Source organism: Thamnophis elegans, chromosome 14 (assembly GCF_009769535.1).
Source record: "Thamnophis elegans isolate rThaEle1 chromosome 14, rThaEle1.pri, whole genome shotgun sequence".
Taxonomy (NCBI): domain Eukaryota; kingdom Metazoa; phylum Chordata; class Lepidosauria; order Squamata; family Colubridae; genus Thamnophis; species Thamnophis elegans.
The window spans coordinates 45,955,608-45,978,950 of NC_045554.1; the positions used below are offsets into that span (position 1 = coordinate 45,955,608).

Below are 23,343 nucleotides of genomic sequence, written 5' to 3' on the forward strand. Positions count from 1 at the left end.
TGGGCCATTTGTTGATGTGGTCTTTGGATGGCTTGTTTGGAAAAATATGATCTAGAACGCACAGATGGGGGGGAAAAAACCAAAAGAGATGTGTTTAGATAGATGAATAATATCAGGATTTGATTTCCCAGTGATTTGTAGCAGATCAGCAGTCTTTCTATTTCTAGACTAGAGGTGTTTCTTTCAATTTTCCCATGCTTAGAAAGAGTCTGTGAAATAATGTTAGAACATGCATGCCTTATTGTAAAGGCAACTGGATTTTCTGTTTTTTTTTTCTTTAAGACTTTTTTTTTTGCATCTCATCCAAGAAGTGTCTTCAGTTTAAAATAGAAGCAGTTTGAGGACAGCCATGATCTGGGTAACTGAGACCCTTCATAGACATTAGAGCACATAGTTTACATGCAGGGGGGGAGGAGGAGGAGGAAGGGAAGAGGAAGAGAAGAGGAGGAGGAGAGAAGAGGAAGAGGAGGAGAGGAGAAGAGGAGGAGGAGCTGGAGAAGAGGAGGGGGAGGAGAGGAGGAGGAGGAGAGGGAGGAGAGGAGAAGTGAAGGAGGAGCTGGAGAAGAGGAGAAGAGGAGGAGGAGGAGGAGAGGAGGGAGGAGAGGAGGAGAAGAGGAGGAGGAGCTGGAGAAGAGGAGGAGGAGAGGGAGGAGAGGAGGAGGAGAGAGAGGAGAAGAGAAGGAGGAGCTGGAGAAGAGGAGAAGAGAAGGAGGAAAGGAGGAAGAAGAGGAGGAAGAAGAGGAGGAGGAGAGGGAGGAGGAGAGGAGAAGGAGCTGGAGAAGAGGAGAAGAAGAGGAGGAGCTGGAGGAGGAGAGGGAATAGAGGAGAAGTGAAGGAGGAGCTGGAGAAGAGAAGAGGAGAAGGAGGAGAGGAGGAAGAAGAGGAAGAGGAAGAGGTGAGGGAGGAGAGGAGAAGAGAAGGAGGAGCTGGAGAAGAGGAGGAAAAAATAGTGATAGTAACTCAGAAGTGTCTGCTTCATGGTCCATCAATGTCAAGAAGATACTCAGAGAGAAATTTGATATGAGAACTGGATTGAAGAGAGAAGAAATGAATTTTATTAGGCTTTGTAATGGAAGAAAAGAAGAAGGTTTAGAGCTTATGAGGTAAGAAGGGATAAGGAGCTGAACTCTTCTTTGATTCGGATTAAAATTCTGAGCCATCAAAGAATAGGGACATTGTAAATCTCCTTCTGAACTTGCAAAGCAGAACTGAAGACTGCTGCCATGTTGCTGGCTAATTCAACACAAGGCAGGGAGGGAGGGAGGGAGGGAGGGAGGGAGGGAGAGAGAGAGAGAGAGAGAGAGAGAGAGAAGGAATAATCTCCCTTTAAATATATCTCCATGCTGACACCCCCAATTTGCATAAACAGAAGTGAAACCTTTCATTATGTGATTATTTTTCCATTTCCATTTACAAGTGTAACAGCCACATTGGGGTGTGAACAAGTGTGGGGTGCATGAGTAATGTGTGTTTTCTTTTTCTTTAAAATACTGGAGGATGTACAATGGGGGGGGGAGGAATTGACAGCATCATAAATAAGTGTTGAATTTTTTAAAGTAGTCGTTTTATTTCAAATGGCCATTCCAAAAGGTTTTTTTAAAAAGTAATGCAAACTTAAAATGAATAGGTTGCCCTGATGGTTAATATGGGTGGGGCATGTAAAATATGTGGGGATGGGGTTAGGGTTAGGGTTGCATTATAGGAAAGATGGGAAACTTGTCCGAATGTCTTGGTTCAAATTCTTTTATTGAAATCTGGCCAAGGTTTTGTCTAGGCAAAGGGTGAATATTGCTGGAAAGTAAGGCCACAGTTTGTCAACCTGTGATTGATTTGTCTCCGTAAAGAAGAGACAAACTCATCCAATAAGGTAAGGGGGGAGAGGAAGTCCCCCCCCCAAGGATTTGCTTCGACCAGAATCAAAGCTGACGATGTCTGAGACAAACTCCCAAAGAGACATGACTGACTTCTAACTCTATCTTGAATTCAGCTTCTTTATTTAACAAAAGAAGAACCACTTTAGAAAGTATATTCTTAGCGATGAGGTCCTTGGTGCTCTCTGAGCTTGGTGGTTTTCTCGTAGACGCTGCTTAACCCAAGAGTGAAGTGATGGTTATTCCTAGTTGGGTCATTCAACGCCTGCAAGAAAACATCCATGCTCAGAGAGCACCATGGATCCCACAGTTCTCCTCCTCCTCCCTGCATACCCCACTCCCTCCTAGCACTGATGCTGTTCCCTAGTTGGGTCATGCAACATCTGCAAGAAAACAATCAAGCTCTGAAAACATCAATGATCCCCACAGTTGTCCTCCTTCTCGTCCTCCATCCTGCATACCAAAACTCCCTCCTAGCACTTACGATCTTACCTGGTTGGGTCATGCCACATCTTCAAGAAAACCACCAAGCTCCAAGAGCACCAAGTTCAACCCTGAGTTGCAAATATTCTCTTCTATTATAGCAATAGCAGTTAGACTTATATACCGCTTCATAGGGCTTTCAGCCCTCTCTAAGCGGTTTACAGAGTCAGCATAGCAGTAGCAGTAGACTTATATACCGCTTCATAGGCCTTTCAGGCCTCTCTAAGCGGTTTACAGAGAGTCAGCATATTGCCCCCAACAATCTGGGTCCTCATTTTACCCACCTCGGAAGGATGGAAGGCTGAGTCAACCCTGAGCCGGTGAGATTTGAACCGCTGAACTGCTGATCTAGCAGTAGCCTGCAGTGCTGCATTTAACCACTGCGCCACCTTGGCTCCCCCAACAACAATCTGGGTCCTCATTTCACCCACCTCGGAAGGATGGAAGGCTGAGTCAACCCTGAGCCGGTGAGATTTGAACAGCCGAACTGCAGATAACAGTCAGCTGGAAGTGGCTGCAGTACAGCACTCTAACCACTGCGCCACCTATTATGATATTCTTAGCTTTGGGCACTTTGGTTAAAATGTCCATATGAAACGAAAAAATATAGATATGAGGCCTGAGCAACTGCCAAATCATCCAGAGAGCTTTATGGCCAGATGGGAATAGGAACTCCACCTTAGTGAGATACTTCAGGGATTCCAGGCTCATCACCAGCTCGGAACTGAGATAAGATGCTTTTCCGCATGTTTATCCAGCCACAGTCAGTGGACAAAGCCTTCCAGCTGTCCCATTTTATAACCCATCGTATGACTAATAAGGCAGTTATGTATTGTGCCTAATTATGCTTTTTAAATGTTAAGTTAGTGCAATTAAAACGCAAGCGAAATATTGACAGACGTCTGTGACATAAATGCCATTGCCTTGAAAAGAGCTAGCTGTAGATAAATTGTTGAATTATACCCTAAAGAATGGGGGGGGGGTAGGAGGAATCTCCAGGATGTCAATCAAACCTTCCTTTAATTCTAACTTGGATTTCACTCGCTCTTCAAAATGTGTTGACTCAGCTGGAGAATCATTTATAAAACATGAACATCTATCAGTTTTCGCCAACAAGTGTAGGTTTTTTATTTTTGCCATTATGGGGAAAAGTACAAATAAATAGCATTGGAATTTGGATTAAAATGTGGCTGGGAAATTGGGGAGGAACCCCACAGCAATCTCATTTTTACCACTCTTTCTTTTGATCCAACACAAAGTCCAGTTTTCTCAACTTTAAAAAAAATGATAAAAGTAATTAAGTGTAAAATAAAAGTACCAAAAGTGTTGGTTTCATTGAGGAGATTCCTTCAGCAAATATATTAGACATTTTTCAGGAGGAGGTTAAACTTTTCCCTGGCTTTCATTCTCTAAATATTCCCCCATCAATTTATTCCCTGCTTCTATATTTAAAGAAAAACACTGCAGGATTAGAGAAAATGTGCATTTCCAATCATATCTAGATTGGATTCTCTCATTGTGCTAAACCATTGTTTGTAAACTAAACTATAATTAGATGGGTTTGTGTTGAGCCGTTGGAGCTGCCACCAGACACCGACAGCGAGGGGTCTTATGAGTCGGCCCTGGAGGATGTGGAGGACCCTGGACAGGGTTCCGACTCCGAGCAGGGCGCAGAGAGACTGGTTGGTCACCAGGTGGTGTCTGAGCCTTGGATCAGTGGGGAGGAGACAAGAGAGAATGATCCAGAAACCACGTGTGAGTTGTTCCGGGATGCACACCGTCGAAGAGCTACTTGGCGTCAAGAACAACTCCATAATTACAGGAGGTGATTACACTCAACTGATGCTCATTAAGATCCTCTCCTGATTATAAAAGAGACTGCTTGTGCCACGCCCTTCTTGCAGAAGTCAACGTTAAGGACTAACGAGAAACAAACTTGGCAGGCTGGATTGTTGCCAGAGTTTGTTTGCATTGCTGCCAAGATTTGTAGGACTTGCTGCCGATGTGCTTATCTCTTTGTTTATTTTGGGCTTTCAGCCAACGAGAGTCTGGACTGATTAAAAAACATTCTTATTTACATTGGTCTCGGCTTTCGTTCCTGGACGGAGGGTGGTCAGGACAGGTTTGTATAGCAGGTTAAGCCATAGGTTGACTATAGCTTGTTTGGTTGAATTGATAGTGCCTTGATTAGGGTGTTGTTTACTTCTTGATTGTCAATCTAGTATTCATTTTGGTGTTAATAGCTATTTAGTTGGGTGTCAATTGATGGCAAGGATATGTTCTGGTCTTTTTGTTTCCTTTTTAGTCCCAAAAGTGATTTTTCAAGAGGCAACTGGACTTTCTGGTTTTTCTTTGAAGATGTTTCGCTTCTCATCCAAGAAGATTCTTCAGCTCTGAGCTGAAAAAGCTTCTGGATGAGAAGCAAAATAATGAGAAACTCCATAGACTCTTTATTGGTAGATAATAATGTGTGTGTGTGTGCATGCGTGTGCATGTGGTGTGAGAGAGAGAGACATGGGGGAGAGAAGTTCTTGGATGAGAAGCTAAATGTCTTCAAAGAAAACCAGAAAGTCCAGTTGCCTCTTGAAAAAGCACCTTTGGGCCAACCATGACCTGGATGATGGAGAATCTCCATAGATGTTTCCGTTCTAGCTTTTTGATTGTCTCTTTAGAATGGTATGTAGATGTTGCTTACCTCCATATGCTTGTCGATGGCTGATTTATCTGAGGGTTCCCATAATTGTTTTGGAATTGTGAGTTTTTTTCTTCGCAATTTCCCAGTTGAAACTGGTTGAGTCTCTCCATGTGTTGCACCCTTAGGGAGTTTTCATGTCTTCTGACTGCTAATTGGCGTTCATGGATGCTGTCTTCTAATCTTCTCTGTCCGTCTGTCCTACATAGTAGCTGTTCACTTACTTATTTTCAAAACTATGGACCTATAATTAGTTAGCCACTATGTGATAAACCTCAGTTTTGTTAATAACCTCCTCTCTCGGTGACTTCTTCACCCAGAATCCTTTAAAACCAAAACAGCTATTTGGCCTTACCCCTTTCATTTAATTTAAAACTTTCAAAATTCTTTTCGGAGTATTCTTTTGTTGTCAGACACATTTATTGATTCACACTTCATTCAGGAAAAAAAGAAAAGTCTTGTAGGTCAAAATAATTTGTTGCTTCACCAGCCGGTTAAAAATGAGGAGAAGCATCATTCAAGCACAAGAAGGCATAAATAATATCAAGAACGCATGGTGTTCAGCTAAATACTTTTTTTAAAAAAAGAAGAAGGAAAAAAAAACACAACACCGGTTGTGTACCAATTTAATAAACAACTGTCATGTATGCTTAAAACCGCCATTCCAATATTTTAATTATGTCATCTTCAAATAACTTCTCTCGCAAAGAAAGCTGAAGTGACAGCCTGTGGCCAGAAGAAAATGAAACATGACGTAGTTCATTTTCTTTCCCTCTTAGAAGCTAAAATTTAATTTTCTTCATCTTGACATGGAAGTGTTTTAATTAGAAATTACTTCTGTCTCTGCCCTTCCTCCCTGTTTAAACCCCAGACCCCAGACCTCAGTCCATTACACTGAGCCACGGTGGTGCAGTGGTTAGAGTGCAGTACTGCGGGTGGCTTCTGCTGCCTGCCGGCTGCCTGCAATTCGGCAGTTCAAATCCCACCAGGCTCAAGGTTGACTCAGCCTTCTATCCTTCCGAGGTGGGTCAAATGAGGACCCAGATTGTTGGGGGCAATAACTTGACTCTGTAAACAGCTTAGAGAGGGCTGTAAAGTGGAATTTGAATTTGAATTTCCTTTATTTGTATGCCGCCCTTTTCCCTGGGGGGACTCAGGGCGGCTCACAATTCAAAAAGGGAGGGGGGGGAAGACAAACAGTATTCCAATATGGAAACAATACAACATATTAAAAAGAGAGCACAACAGTCACACAATTCGGGTGGGGTTGGAATCTTAACCCCAGGCCAGCCGGGACAGCCAGATCTTCAAAGCGGCGTGGAAGGATTGGAGGGTGGTGAGGGTCCGAATCTCCACGGGGAGTTCGTTCCAGAGGGTCGGAGCAGCCACCGAGAAGGCCCTCCTCCGGGTAGTTGCCAGTCTGCACTGGCTGGACGATGGAATTCGGAGGTGGCCTAATCGATGCGATCGGATCGGTCTAGTGGAGGTAATTGGCAGTAGGCGGTCTCTCAACTGTCATGTATGCTTAAAACTATAAGTCTAAGTGCTATTGCTACTGTTGGGGAAGGCAGTACGCAATTCCTACCAGCGATAGGATTGTCCAGATTGAAGAACCATTGTTGCATCTAGACCTGGGGTTAGTTCACCCAACTTTTGAAGGTCATTTAACAAAATTTGGCATGCTCTGATTATGTTATGGTCCCCTGCAAGCAAGAACCCTTTGAAAAGCTCATGTATGTGTCAAGAAGAGAGACACATACCTGTCAAAAGCTAGAATTTAAAGTATTCAAGACTTGCAATCACAAATGCCTCAATCTTTCATGAATTGATCCATCTGCCATTTCAACCATTTAATTGTTGTCCATCACGATATCTGATGGTGGCGAAGTCCACTATCTAATTATGTGTGTGACCTTCGTTGGCAAGAGTCATTCTTCGCTCTTAAAGGATGAAAAGTAATGTTCAGATGCTTTTCCAAGTCTTCTTATTTCCCATTCTTTTAAGAGAACCTGTTCATTTTTCTAATAATATATTACACTTCCCCCTTTTTCTCCCCTTTTTTCAGCCCCCTTTTTTCCCCATTTCTAAAGCACATTTGTGCATTTTCTTCAAGAATATGTCGCAATTATCTTTGCGTTTGTTCCTTTTCTTCTCTTACCATTTAAAAAGCGATAAATAAATAAAGGTAACCTTTAAAGCAGAGGAATTCGTTTACCTCTTGCCTTTGCCTCATCTGAGTCAAAAAAGAAGAAGGAAAAAATAGGTAAAATTACTTCCCGTTGCTGAACTCTCTGTGTTCACATGCATATTTAAATGTAGAATGAAATTTGCATTATTTTTTTTTAATTGAAGGAGCGGCCGTTATTCTTTTAACTTGAAGCAATGGTCGGTGGAAATCAGAAGGAGAATGCTTTCTACAAATGTGTCAGAAACTTTGTAGAACATATAATAGGGTTACAAGGGAGTTTGGAGGTCTTCGATCCCAGCGGTAACCAACTGGTGGTCCATGGACCACTGGTGGCTTGCGAGAAAATTTTGGTGGTTCGCAGAAAAATTATTTGCATTTTTTATATTGCACCAAATCAGGGGTCCTCAAACTCGTGACCCGTCAAAAGCGCGTTCCACAAAAGCGCGGTCGACGAAATCGCGTATGTGATGTCATCACAATGTGATGAAAAAGATCGAAAAATTGAAATGAAAATTAAATTACAGCAAGCCGATTCACATAAAGGTAAGGGTTAGGTTAAGGGTTAGGGTTAGGGTTAGGCTAAGGGTTAGGGTTAGGGTTAGAGCGTTAGCGTTACGTTTAGCGTTAGGTTAAGGGTTAGCGTTAGGTTTTTCGTTACGTTAAGGGTTAGGTTTAGGGTTAGGTTTAGGGTTAGGTTAAGGGTTAGGTTTAGGGTTAGGTTTAGGGTTAGGTTTGGGGGGGTTAGGGGAAGGTTTTAGCTTTATTTTTACATTTTCGATCTTTTTCGATCTTTTTCGTCGCGCTGTGATGACGTCACATACGCGCTTTCGTCGACCGCGATTTTGTCGTCCGCGGTTTTGTGGTAGAACCCCTCAAACTACACCCCCTGGACCAGATACGTGCAATGAACGCTTGTGTTGCTGCAGAGAGTCTCCATCTTTGGGGTCTTTTTGTGCAACTTGGGGTCTGCTTCAGCTTCCTGGTTTGGGGCTTCGGGCGAAGGCTGGAGGGAAGCACCGCTGGTGGTGAAGAGCTGGAGGGCCTTGTTCCAGTGGGACTGCATCATAGCCTAGAACTGGCTGACCATCTCATCCCGCTGAGCCTCCAGGAGCTGATACCTGGCCTTGCACTCCCGCAGGTCTTCCCTCTGCTTGGCAAGGCTATGCTCGTAGTCCTCAGTGAGGTGCTTCTGCTGAGCCTCCTTCTCAGATCCAATTTGAACTGAGCTGTTTTTGCCAACTCTTTCTCATAGTGGCTGCTTAGCTCCAGCAACTGCGTCCTATTGGGAGCCCTGGTGGGCAGGTGAGGAGTGGCTGGGAGGGGAGGGGTGAGTAGAAGCCGGCGAGGCACCCCCTCCACGTGAGTGACATTGAATTCGCCCGTGACCCGTCAAAGGTGCGCTTGACAACAGTATGCTGACCAAACTGCGGCGAGAAAACCACGAGTTTCAAATTGCGCCCACAAAAGGGCGCCGACAAATGCGCGCTGACAAAAGCCTGATTAGGGTTAAGGTAAGGGTTAGGGTAAGGGTTAGGGTTCTTACGTTGTTTTCACGCTGTTTGTTGATGGCGCGCATTTGTCGATGCGCATTTGTCGGCGCCCTTCTGTGGGCACGATTTTGACCTCACGGTTTTCTCGCCGCGGTTTTGTCGGGAGCACTTTTGTTGAGCACGTATTTGTCGGTGAACCAAATTGGCCATGCCCACCCAGTGTTGTCATATAACTCCTTGTGTAGGTGTGGCGGTCACCCATGGCCCAGTGCATAACAGGGCATACACAGCCACGCTGAACCACACAGGAAAAAACAAACTCCTAAAAGACATAACATCCTGACAGTTCACTCTAGATGTGCCTTACCCAACGACGCCCAGGATTTGGCCATATATAGACAGAACTTCCCTGAGCAGTAGATTAGCAATTGTAGTTTGACAGGCTGTCTTAAATCACATGCTGATTGCTCCTCCTGCCTTTGTCCTATCTCAATAAAAGGGACTCCCAGACCCCAATTTGGGTCGCCTCATCCCGAGAAAGCTCGTGTACGTGTCTTTTCTCAACATTGGCCTCATGGGCGAACCACAGGTACTTCACAACCCAGTCACATGACCACCTAGCCACGCCCACCCAGCTGGTCATTAGGCAGATCATATTAGTGGTCTGCAGGATTTAAAATTATGAATTTAGAGGTCCCTGAGGTCCGAAATGTTGGTGACCGCTGTCCTATCCAACCACCTGCTCAAACAGGAGACCTTCTACCCTTCTGGGCAATGGCTGTCCAGTCTCTTCTTGAAAGCCTCCAGTGATGGAGCTATAGCAATAGCAGTTAGACTTATATACTGCTTCATAGGGCTTTCAGCCCTCTCTAAGCAGTTTACAGAGTCAGCATATTGCCCCCACAGTCTGGGTCCTCATTTCACCCACCTTGGAAGGATGGAAGGCTGAGTCAACCTTGAGCCGGTGAGATTTGAACCGCCAAACTGCAGATAACAGTCAGCTGAAGTGGCCTGCAGTACTGTACCCTAACCACTGCGCCACCTCGGCTCCCTCAACCCTTGGAGACAAACCACTAATTGTTTTCACTGAAATTTCTCCTTGATGGTAGGTTGGGCCTCTTCTACAGAGCTTCTACCTGTTACTTCTTGTCCCTGGCCTCAGGTGCTTTGGAGAACCAGTTGGCTCTGATGGCCCAGATCCAGAACACAAAATGAATTTTGTCTTCATTGAGTACAGATTTAAATTCTGAACCTAAAGTAACACTGAAACAGATTAATTCCATTCATGGAAGAGTTCATCGTCGGCCCCTCTGCCTAGTCACGTTTACGTTGCTGTGTTTTTCAGAGTTGGTACTCGAGAGTTTGAAGGATGGAAAAATATGTTCTTATTAAATCAATACACAATTGCAGAGTGGAGAAAAGCTTCACTTGCAGGGACCAAGTAATCTTACCAAGTTGCCTATCTAGGCACAAATGAGAAAATAAATGAAAATGGATTGATTAGCTGTGAGTACACGTAGGAGAGATTCGTATAAAATGAATAAGGATTCATATTCGCCGTCTCCAAGGAGGTGATGTAATTTTCTTGCTCCGAACCAGACAGAAACTGAAAATGGATCTAGAAATTTACAGCTGAGCTACAAAGGATATGTTGAGGAAAGAATAATAGAATCCTAAATTTGACAGGGATCTATTCTATTTTATTCTATTCCATTCCACTCCACTCCTATCCTATCCTACTCTACTCTCCTATTCTATTCTATTCTATTCTATTCCATTCCATTCCTATTCTATTCTATGCTATTCTACACAACTCTATTCTACTTTCTATTCTATTCCTATTCCTATTCTATTCTATGCTATTCTACACAACTCTATTCTACTTTCTATTCTATTCTATTCCTATTCTATTCTATGCTATTCTACACAACTCTATTCTACTTTCTATTCTCTACTTTCTTTTCTATTCTATTCTATTCTATTTCTGTTCTATTCTGTTCCGTTCCATTCCAATTCCAATTCTATTCTACACAACTCTATTCTACTTTCTATTCTCTACTTTCTATTCTATTCTATTCCTGTTCTGTTCTGTTCTATTCCATTCCATTCCAATTCCAATTCCAATTCTATTCTATTCTATGCTATTCTACACTACTCTATTCTACTCTACTTTCTATTCTCTATTCTATTCCATTCAAATCTCTTCTTCTTTACTCTACTGTACTCTACTCCACTCCACTCCACTCATCCATCTCATCCCATCTCACCCCATTCATTTTACTCTTAGAAAAATTGGGGAGGGTCCTTTCTGAAATACTTCCCAGCCCCTGCTCCTCCCATGGCTCCTGTCTGCAACTCTCTTTCCCATCTCTTAGGTCATTCCCACCTACCATTACAGAAAAGCATAGAAAAAAAAGAATTTGTATATATTTGCTTTTATTAGCAAAGTGCTCCCTTTATGATTATTTTTTTTCTCTTGCGGTGGCTAGATTAAAGCACTTTTCTCTATCGAGAAAGCGAGGGGAAGAGATTGATCTGCTTTGCCTATAAATATGAATCGCGTAGAAGCTATTGACGGAAGCCAGCATCTGAGAGCTGTTTGGGAACGAACAATGTGATATATCTGGTGATGAGGAGGGAAATAAAACAGAGAATATAGCTATTCAGTGAAGGACAATGATGAAAATGTGTCAATAAAGGCAAGGAGAGAACGCAATAATAATGCACATTGTGTTGGAGCCCAGGCAGCCACAGGAATTTATGTAAAAATTAGGCAAAAGGATGGAGAAAGATGTGTTTTTATTATCCTGCTTGTGTTCAACAAAGGTTTGATGCTCTGGGGATGCTGGCACCAAATACAAGGACGCCATCAAACAAACATTATGATTACCATCAAACTGGGTCTGTGGATTTTCTTAATAGTATATTATTACTATATGTGAGATGGAAAGTTAGAACTTAGTCCCTTCCTTCCTTCCTCCCTCCCTCCCTCCCTTTCTTCCTTCCATCCTTCCTTCAGCATGGTGCTACAGTACAATGCAGTATGGCACGTTGATTCTGCTCACTGCCAAGAGTTTGATTCTGACCAATTCAAGATTGACTCAGCCTTCCATCCTTCCGAGGTGGGTAAAAAGAGGACTCAGATTGTTGGGGGCAAGAGGCTGACTCTGTAAACCACTTAGAGAGGGCTGTAAAGCATTGTAAAGTGGTACATAAGTCTAAGTGCAATTGCTAGTCCTTCCTTCCTTCCTGGTGCAGTGGTTAGAATGCCATATTGCAAGTTAGCTCTGCCCACTGCCAGGAGTTTGATCCCAACCGACTCAAACTTGACTCAGCCTTCCATTCTTCCGAGGTGGGTAAAATGAGGACCCAAATTTTGGGGACAATAGGCTGACTCTGTAAACCGCTTAGAGAGGGCTGTAAAGCACTATGAAGCAGTATATACTGGTTAAGTCTAAGTGCTTTTGCTAGTCTGTCTGTCCGTCCTTCCTTCCTTCCTTCCTTCCTTCCTTCCTTCCATCCATCCATCCATCCATCCATCCATCCATCCATCCATCCATCCATCCATTGTGGCACAATAGTTATAATGCAGTTTTGCAGGCAGATTCTGCCCACTGCCAGGAGTTCAATCCTGACTGGCTCAAGGTTGGTAAAGTGAGGACCCAGATTTTGGGGGGGCAAGTGGCTGACTCTATAAACCACTTAGAGAGGGCTGCAAATCACTGTAAAGTGGTACATAAATCTAAGTGCTATTGCTATTTCCTTCCTTCTTTCCTCCCTCCCTTCCTTCAGTGTGGTGGTACATTACAATGCAGTATGGCAGGTTGTGTCAGCCTCTGTTTTGCTGCTTGCTTTTCGGCTGCCATTTAAATGGGGAGGGAGGGCATGGTATTTGGATGAGGGAAATATTCTGTACAGGAGGACTGTTAATTGGGAGTTGTTCTCACCATCTTCTGCGCATGTGGCAAGGAGGGGAGTTTCCCGCCAAGGCCAATTTCCGGCATACCAACCTGATGATGATTTTTGAAGATGTCTCCCACCTGACAGTTGTGGAGAATTGGATTGGACTGTGGACTGGGGTTACCAAGGGGAGGGGAATGGGTCATGTATTGATATCTACTGCTTTCCACGCGCTTTTGCTCAGATCCAGCTTTGCTTAGCTTCTCATTGCTTATAATCAGTAAAAGTACTCGTAGTTCTGCAAAATGGAGTTGAGTGGTTTCTTTCCTGGTTACTAAGTGAAGCAGCACCTGACAGGTTGATTCTGCCCACTGCCAGGAGTTCGATTGTGACCAATTCAAGATTGACTCAGCCTTTCATCCTTCCGAGGTGGGTAAGGACCCAGATTGGGCTGAGGGCAAGAGGCTGACTCTGTGATCTGTTTAGGGAGGGCTGTAAGAGCACCCTGAATTGGTTTATAAGTCTAAGGGCTATTGCTTCCTTCCTTCCCTCCTTCCCTCCATTTTCCTCCTCCTCCTCCTTTACAAATTCATGACAATTCCACCACTTCTATGTTGATTATGTTTCCACCATAAAATTTTCCCCCGAGGGGAAAAAATTGTAAATATGTAGATTGGGTAGGTGGCACCCATGCTTTCGTTTCTGAGATACCTTGAAAAGGATAATAAAACTGATCTGCAGTCAAAAAGTACCAGATCAATACGAGCGAAATTAAGAGATGAACAATGTGTTCCTTTCAATAAAAGACTGCAATTCATCAAGTTTTATAGCTAAACAATCCCAGTCATTTCACACACCCGGTCCAGATGTTTGGATAAAGACATTCTCATTTTAAAACTAATACAGTCATGAGAAACCTCTCCATAAAGCTTTTTTGTCTGGTTTCTTTCTTCTTTTTTCTCTCCCTGTTTTCAAAAAAATGTTTCTTTTATCTTCTTCGGGGAGGTGGGGGCGGGGGGGGGGAAGATAAGTGCAAAACAAATGCATAGCCATGCCAAGAAAGAAAGAAGAAAAATAAGCAAATATAGCCTTAGAAAGATTACTTGGAGTTTTTTTTTTTTTCCCCTGTGCTGTGATTTGTGCAAAACTTTTTTTCTGCTTTACTGTAGAAAATTGCTTTGCAAATCGCTCCAGGCATTAAGCACCAGAAACATGTTTCCAAATTTGTTCCTTCATCTAATACTTCCCCCGGCCTACATCTGTTTACTTTAAAGAGTCTCTAAGAAGAAGTTTAGCTGCAGACATTTTGTTTTCTTCCCATAATTCATAGCGTGGGAAGAAATGTCCTTCTGGGTTCACTTCCAAGTGGGGGGAAAGACACTGGGAACATGGAGGCTGCTTGGAAAGATGGTTTAATGGTGGACAGGACCACATGGTTTGAGTTCCTGAGCAGAAAAGGGCAGAGATGCAAAGAGTCTCTGGTTTTATGCCCTCTCTGGGGCACCACCTGTTTTCTGTTATTCTTTAAGAAACATATACTGATTGGTTGCTGTCAGAGGTCATAGCTAACATTATAGTTAGTGTACTAAGTTCAGGCCTGCAGCCATCTTTCTTTTGGGTCTTTGTCCTGCCACACTTTCTATTATTCTGCTATGCATTTTCTATGGTGGGAAAATGGGAGGAGGGATTGTAGGGAGTTAGATGATAGGTAGCCATAACAACATTCTTTCTAGAAAGCCAAGGTCATCCTTTGTCTTTGCACATCTGCACCTGACCGGAACTGGATGGGTGGCACTGCCAGCACGGCAGTGGAAGATTGGACCGTAGGATGGACTTGTGGGTGTGGGAGCAAGATCTTGAACTTTCAAATGGATGGGGAAAACCGGGAAGCTTTCAGATTCAGGTTTTCCCAGATGTGCCAACATGGCTCTCTAAGTTTGGTTGAAACTTGGTGGGTGGTGCAATGATGTGCAATGAGATGGGGTAGATCTTGGTTATGTAGAATAGGCTGGCTCAGGCCGAGGTGGCGCAGTGGTTAAATGCAACACTGCAGGCTACTTCAGCTGACTTCAGTTCTGCAGTTCGGCTGTTCAAATCTCACCGGCTCAGGGTTGACTCAGCCTTCCATCCTTCCGAGGTGGGTAAAATGAGGACCCAGATTGTTGTTGGGGGCAATATGCTGACTCTGTAAACCGCTTAGAGAGGGCTGAAAGCCCTATGAAGCGGTATATAAGTCTAACTGCTATTGCTATTAATGGCCCATTGACAAAGGTGTGGGGAGCTATAAAGAGTGAGTCTGTTTCCTGCCTAAAAACATGTTTCTCTGGCTCAGGCCTTAAATGGCCCATTGACAAAGGGGGGGAATGAGTTTCTGCCTTCCTTTTAGGGGGAATTATTCTGCCCGTGGTGACTCAGTGGCTAAGACACTGAGCTTGTCGGTCAGAAAAGTCAGCAGTTTGGTGGTTTGAATCCCTAGCACCACATAACGAAGTGAGTTCCTGTTATTTGTCCCAGCCTCTGCCAACCTAGCAGTTTGAAAGCACGTTAAAAATGCAAGTAGAAAAATAGGAACCACCTTTGGTGGGAAGATAACAGCGTTCCGTGCGCCTTTGGCATTGAGTCATGCCGGCCATATGATGATGGTGACGCCTTTGGCTCTTCAGCTTTGAAACAGAGATGAGCACTGCCCCCTAGAGTCGGGAACGACTAGCACATATGTGTGAGGGGAACTTTTACCCTTAATGCCTTTGCTTAAGCGGTAACAATTTCACATCCACAATCTTTTCCCTTCGGCTTTGCTACCACCGGTGTCTGAAGACAGGCGACGCCTATCTGTCATCTCTAAGACAATGTGTTTAGAAGATATCTCAGCATTTCTCAAGCAAGGAGTCTTCCGATTAATTTATAGAATGAAGGCGTCAGCCCGTTTTTAATAAATGCCTCTTAAATCACAGCAAAATCCATTTACAATACATCAGCCCTTTGATCTGTGGCATGATGAGATATTGTGAACTGAAAAGTATTCTTTTGAAGTCTTTAAGCTAGGAAGGCAAACAGTTGTCATGTATCCTCTAAAATCAGATGGGCTTGCACTGCAGCTGAACTCTAACAAGCCCTTGAGTATTAGATGACGTGGTGATGGGAAGGATTTACAACGGAGGTAGGAAACATCTTGGTGGAAGGGTAGATCTTCCTCCCATTCCTTTTTCTATCTCACATTCTATTACCGGCTTTTGTTCTCTGTTTCGTCTTCTTCTTCTTCTTCTTCTTCTTCTTCTTCTTCTTCTTCTTCTTCTTCTTCTTCTTCTTCTTCTTCTTCTTCTTCTTCTCCTTCTCCTTCTCCTTCTCCTTCTCCTTCTCCTTCTCCTTCTCCTTCTCCTTCTCCTTCCTCCTCTAATGTAGTTTCTAATAGCAATAGCACTTAGACTTATATACCGCTTCACAGTGCTTTCACAACCCTCTCTAAGCAGTTTACAGAGCCAGCATATTTGCCCCCAACAACCTGGCTCCTCATTTTACCCACCTCGGAAGGATGGAAGGCTGAGTCAACTTTGAGCCGGTCAGAATTGAACTCCTGGCAATTGGCAGAATTAGACTGCAATGCTGCATTCTAACAGGAAGGAAGGAAGGAAGGAAGGAAGGAAGGAAGGAAGGAAGGAAGGAAGGAAGGAAGAAAGGAATCACACTTAGATTTATATACCACTTCACAGTGCTTTACAGCCCTCTCTAAGCAGTTTACAGAGTCAGCCTCTTGCCCCCAACAACCTGGCTCCTCATTTTACCCACCTTGGAAGGATGGAAGGTTGAGTCAACCTGGAGCCTGGTGAGATTTGAACTGCCGAACTGCAGCTAAGCAGTCAGCTGAAGTAGCCTGCAGTACTGCACTCTAACCACTGCACCACTTCGGCTCCTAACCCCTCACCCCCACAAATATCCAGGCAGTAATTCTAGTTTAAGTCGCACAGAGTCCCTGTGGTTAGTCATAAGGGTGAATGCAGCCATCACAACTTTGAAACTGGGTTGTATGTAGCTATTGGGGAGTCTATTGTAACTTCAAATAGTTGTTCAATGATTGGTCGTACCTTGAGGATTACCTGGCATATGTGCAGTGGGAGATGACTGGGGTGAGCCTGAGGGAGAGGTGAAACATGTCATTAGTCTCCCTTGTAGATCCCTTTGAACCTACATGAGATCTACAGTAAGTCCAGCCCATCTTGAATTTCCTTGAGCCTTTTCTACCACCAATTTGCTTTGACTGCTAGCAGTTCAGGCTGTGGTCAAGAGCTTTAGCATACGATAAGCCTATATATTCATTTGAACCAATGGTGGGATTCAAACTTTTCCACTGGTGGCTTGTTGGGCATGGCATGGCTTGGTGGGTGTGGTTTAGTTTGGTGGGCATGGCAGGGGAAGGATACTTAAAATCTCCATTCCCTCCTGATCAGCTGGGACTCGGGAGGCAGAGAATAGATGGGGGCGGGGCCAGCCAGAGGTGATATTTACCGGTTCTCCCAACTACTCAAAATTGCCACTACCGGTTCTCCAGAACTGGTCAGAACCTGCTGAATACCCACCTCTGACTTTGAACTGCCAGGATTCCTGATTTCCTCATTTGGCAAGATGGCGTGATCTCTGTGATTTTCGAAATATGACTGCATCCATTCTACATCAATGTTGCTACCTGAATGGATATTAAGCTATGGGGAGTAATGAGGTGTGTCAACACTTCAAAGCACGGGTCAATTCGACACCAAACGTCAGGTGTGGTGCCTCCCAACTCTGCCTTCTCCTGCGAGTATTTTTGGCAGAGTCCAGTGGCTGTTAGACTACTTGGCACATATTCTCCCTGGTCAGGGGAAGAGAAGGTCATCCATCAGTGGTCCTCATAATGAGCTGGAACACAAGTGGGTTTTTTGCTGTTAGACCGAAATGGCAAATCCTGGAATGAGTGAGAAACTCATTCTCCACCTGCAGGTAAATGGCATAGAAGGATGGAGAGAATGCTCACCTGATCCATATAATGTTGTCAATACGATCTTGCTCTGGCACTGAACAAACTCATTTACCCCACAAGGGACAGCCGTTATTGTGCTCCCCTCGCTTTCCTGGATGTTTAGTGCTTGGCTTGGCTGGATGTTCCCATTATTCGAACATGATGTTTCTCTCAGTGTGCGTCTCTGCCTCATGCCTTTCTTTCTATAAAGCTTACCTTGGGGATCATTCTACCATGAGGCTCAAACAAAAAAAACCAATGGCCGTTAGCTGAACTACTCGGATCTCCTTCTATTGTCTGGAAGCATCTATTTGAAACCTTGTGCTGGTTTAAGAGAATCTTCAAACAAGACATCTGTCTCCACTTTGACACCCATCTCAGAAGGCTCTTCCAGAATGCTTGCTTATATTTCTGTAGGCATCCCCCAAATAATGTTTATGTCTCTCTCCCTCTCTCCCTCCCTCTCTCTCTCTCTCTCTCTCCCACACACACACACACACTCACTCACTCACACATGCAAATGCCAACATTTAAAGGTTTTGAGATGTAAGTAAAAAGATGTTGAGACTCTCGAAAGAGTGTAGAGAAAAGCAACAAAGATGATTAGGTTAGATGATTAGGAGACTGGAGGCTAAAACATACGAAGAATGGTTGCTGGAACTGGGTATGTCCAGTTTGATGAAAAGAAGGACTAGGGGAGACATGATAGCACTGTTCCAATATCTCAGGGGCTGCCCCAAAGAAGAAGGAGTCAAGCTATTCTCCAAAGCAACTGAAGGTAGAACAAGAAGCAACTGGTGGAAACTAATCAAGGAGAGAAGCAACTTAGAACTAAGGAGAAATTTCCTGACAGTGAGGACAATTAATCAGTGGAACAACTTGCCTCCAGAAGTTGTGAATGCCCCAACACTGGAAGTCTTTAAGAAGATGTTGGATAGCCATTTGTCTGAAACGGTATAGGGTTTCCTGCCTAAACAGGGGTTGGTCTAGAAGATCTCCAAGGTCCCTTCCAATTCTGTTACTCTATTCTATTCTATTCTTGTCTTGTCTAGTCTAGTCTCGTCTGAGATCCCCAAATTGCTGTGAATGTCTAAGCTGGAGATGGTCACAAATATCTTCCTCAAATTTTTCGACTTGGTTGCACAAAATGAGAAATACTCCACTAACCAAGTACTACAATATCCAATGGAGGAAGACTCCTACTGATGTTTACTTGTGGGATTTAGCCCTCCCAAGATTTCTGGTTCTAGTTCCACTTTAGGCACAAAGTCATCTGGGTGATCTTGGACCAAACTCAAAGTCCTAAGAAGAAGAATGGAATGGCATTTTTTTTTTTTTTTGCTTCTGAAAAACCTTGCCAAGAAAATTGCATGGCTTACGGTTAGGGTGGGTTTACATTCCTCGCAGTCTTCTGGTCGTTGGCTCTGTTTCTGAGAGTTGTTGAGGCCCTTTGGAGGTTTCTCTGTGGTTCGCCCATGAGGCCAATGTTGAGAAAAGACACGGACACGAGCTTTCTCGGGATGGAGCGACCCAGATTGGGGGTCTGGGAGCCCCTTTTATTGAGATAGGACAAAGGCAGGAGGAGCAATCAGCATGTGATTCAAGACAGCCTGTAAAACTACAATTGCTAATCTACTGCTCAGGGAAGTTCTGTCTATATATGGTCATATCCTGGGCATCGTTGGGTAAGGCACATCTAGAGCGAACTATCAGGATGTTATGTTATGCACAATCAGGATGTTATGTTATGAACTATCAGGATGTTATGGAGTTTGTTTTTTCCTATGTGGTTCAGTGTGGCTGCACATGCCCGGTTATGCACTGGGCCATGGGTGACCGCCACACCTACACAAAGTGTTATATGGCAACACTCAGGGTCACCTGAATAGAGGACTGCAAGGAATATCAATCCTTCCATCCTCCACCATTCAGTCAGAACTGAAAAAGCTCTTGGGATGAGAAGTGAAAGGTCTTCAAGGAAGAACAAAGTCCAGCTCCCTTTTGAAAAAGCACCTTTGGGACAACCGTGACTTGGAGGATTGAGAATCTCCAATGACATAAAATTCTGCGGGGACTTACCGAAGCAATGGCCAGGAGTCCACATTAACTTGAAGGCACGACATCAAGATAAGATTGTTGTTAAAGACATCATAACTTACATGGAAATTATCCCAACTCTCTTCTAGGCTGAATTCTGCAACCATCATAAATATGAGCCAGCTGCCAAGCATCTGAATTCTGAAGGAATGCTACAATGGTTGTAAGTGTGAAAAATGGTCATAAATCGATTTTTTCAGTGCCGTTGTAACTCCGAACTGTCACTGGATGAGCTGTTGTAAATCAAGGACTGTCTGCACTTTCTCTAGATCCTCCTCGCAGGCAAAGGGTATTTCTTGCAGATCTTCCAATGCGCCAGGATCCTAATGCGAAATCCTCGTATAAAAGCCTCTTTCCTTTCTTGTGCTCAACAAGACATTTGACTTGGCATATTGCTTATGTTGATGGCAGGGGGAAAAAGACTAATGCTAGTTATAGCGGTGAAACGCTCCAATTCCTTTCTTTTTTTTAAGGGGGGGGAAACTTCCCACCTATAGAGATGTAGCTAGAGATAGCTACATCCAAAGGCAAATCACCCACTGTGCCCATACATATTCAGAGGACTATAACGGGGATTTGTGACAGTAGTACACAGCAGCATGTCTTCCAAATGGAATGAAAAGAAGCAAAAAGCATATGAGAGAGAGGGGGAGGGAGGGATGGAGAATGAGGGGGTGGGGGAGGGGAGAGAGGGGGGAAGAGAGAGAGAGGAAGGAAGGAAGGGAGACAGAAAGAGGAAGACAGAGGGGGGAGGGAGGGAATGGAAGGGTAAGAGAGAAAGGAAGAAAAAGTGGGAGGGAGGGATGAAGGGAGAGAGAGAAGAAGAGACGGAGGGAGAGAGGGGGAGGGGGAGCAAGAGGAAGAGAGAAAGGAAGAGAGAGAGACAGAGGGAGGGGAGAGGGGGAGGAGGAGAGAGAGGAAGAGAAAGAAAGACAGAGAGGGGAGAGGGGAAGAGAGGAAGGGTAAGAGCGAGAGGAAGAGAGAGTGGGAGGGAGGGAGGGAGAGAGAGAGGGAGAGAGGGAGGGAGAGAGGGGCGGGGGAGAAAGAGCAAGAGGAAGAGAGAGTGGGAAGGAGGGAGGGAGAGAGACAGAGGGAGGGGAGAGGGGGAGGGGAGAGAAAGGAGGAAGAGAGAGAGGAAGGAAGGGAGACAGAAAGAGGAAGACAGAGGGGAAGAGGGAGGAAGGGAACGGAAGGGTAAGAGAGAAAGGAAGAGAGAGTGGGAGGGAGGAAGGGAGAGAGAGGGAGAGAGGGGTGAGGGGGAGCAAGAGGAAGAGAGAGAGGAAGAGAGAGAGAGAGACAGAGGGAGAGAGAGGGGAGAGGGGAGGAGGAGAGAGAGGAAGAGAGAGGGAGGGAGAGAGAGGAAGACAGAGGGGGAGAGGGAGAGAGAGGAAGGAGAGGAAGGGGAGAGAGAGGAGGGTTGAGAGAGAGAGGAAGAGAGGGGGAAGGAGGGAGAGAAAGGGAGAGGGAGCACTAAATAAATCTTGCATATTTTTTAGTATCAATGCATTGCAAATAGATCCCTTTTCAGGATGCTTTTATACCAATGATTTTGTTGCGCTTGTATGCCTCAGGTAAATAGGCAGGGGGTATTCCCTATACAGGTGTATCTTCTGTGGGAGAGCAGTGTTTGGCCTGCGGTTTGGAAAGGTAGTCAAGATCCTTCTACTTAGTTTATGAAACCTCAACAGTTTGCAGGGGTCCAGTTAGGGAAGGGGAGAACTCCCACGTCTCCCACTAGAGGAAGCCATGTGATAAACAAGGGGCAGATGGTGGAGGGTTTCAGGACCATGGATGGTCCAAGGTCTGGTGGCCTAGGATTGAAACAGGATTGCCAAGTGCAGGAAATCAGGAGTCAATGTGGTTCAGTGAATACACTGAAGGACTACAATGAATACAATGTGGCTTACTGCATGCTAACAGTCCCTACAAGAATCTGAACTACTAACAGTCAAAGCAAATTGGCGGTAGAATGGAATTCAAGGTGGGCTGACTCAGATCTCTTGTGGGCACAAAGGGACTCAAGACTGCTGGTGTGTTGACCCTGCCCTTGGGCTCAGCGTGGTCATCTCCTACAAGGATGATGATCTGAAGCACTGAACTGGATTGAGTTTGATAGATTTTTTGTGTTTCTGTGTAGAAAATAAGTTTATATGCATAGCTTTCTACCCAAAGTTTTTATGTACCTTATTGTGTTATGGAACTGAGAGAAGATGAGTTTTGTAGCTATATCTGGCAAGAATACTTGACAACCATAATCATCATTTAACAACTTACCCCATAATCCCTTGCAGGGTAGAGTCTGGGCAACTGACTGGAGCTAGCAGAGCAATTAATGGCCTGATGCCCTTCCTGTTGCCAATGCAGAGTTTTGTTCAGCAGATCTATTCCCATTGCGCCCAGAGAGAGAAATATCTGCCTCTACCTAGGATCGAACTCATAGCCTTCTGATTGTGAGGTGAGACCGCCACCTCTAGGCCACCGCACCACTCTGGCAAGAATCGTTGACAATGATGGGGACAATTACATTTTGACCACTGAGGACTTGAAATTGAGAACATTGGAGAATGATTGTATGGCAAAGCAGAAATCACATTTTTACTTTGTTTTTTTAATGGTTTTAGTCTTGCAACTGAAAAATAGTAACTTAATGAGGACTTGTAACTTGGTTCTATACCTACCTAGTAGGGAATTCAGCATGGTCAATAGAATCAAGGTATTGACCAAGACACTGTGTTCAAAGCTCTCAGAAAACACATAAAAAACAGCTTCAATCCTACCTCAAAGAGGTAGAATGAACCACAAAGACTTCATTCTCAGTCTTCCTTGGAAATCTGTTGCTATAGAAAAATGTGATCTCCGCATACACTCCTGGACTCTCTCTGCTCTCCATTAGGATATTTGTAGCGGGGGTTTTCGTCAAATTGAAATGCCATGAATTAGAAGGCTGCAAAATATGTCTTAACATTCTGGGGACTGGAAGGAAGGGAAGGAAAACCTCATCTCTCTTCGGTTTCTTCCTTGCCATGCTTCTTTCTGAAAATCTTCCCTTTGATTTCAGCGTGGAATAACCCATCCCTCCTGTTTGCCTCTTTAGACTCCTGGTTCATAGCAATAAATCCTATTCTTTTATTTTCGCTGGAGTCCTCTTAAGTCTCCGGAGAATAATGTATCTTTCGGTGTCAATCAGCCTGATGAAAAACCTTCCCCCTTTTCAGAGCAGTCCCATTATTTTGGAACCAATGGCCAGGTGTTTGCATTCCTCTCGTGTTCTCTTTGTCTGCAGCAGCCGCACAGACAAATAGACTAGTGTCCGATGCCATTATGGAATATGCACTTACGGCCTCTGTGATCTTGGTGGGCTTATAAATAAATCATGCGGAGGACGGCGACATGCATCAGGGCTTTGGGGAGGTGAAGAGCAGTGTTGTGGCCCAACAGCGGCCAGCGGAGATGGCAGCAGACTCAGACAGCGAGGAGTTTGGGGAGAAACCTGGGCCAGTCCTAGAGTCTGCGGAAAGCTCTGATGAGGGCTCTGCGTTGGAGGCAAATATGGGGCCAGGGCTGCATGACAGTTATCAGCTGCTTTCAGAGTCGGAGATCAGTGGGGCAGAAGAACAGCTGGAGCCTGT

General features: G+C 44.4%; 1 protein-coding gene across 1 annotated transcript in view; it reads left to right on the forward strand.

Annotated features, from left to right (window-relative positions):
- CDH13 (cadherin 13) overlaps window positions 1–23,343 on the forward strand; it is a 542,002-nt gene that overhangs the window by 405,419 nt on the left and 113,240 nt on the right.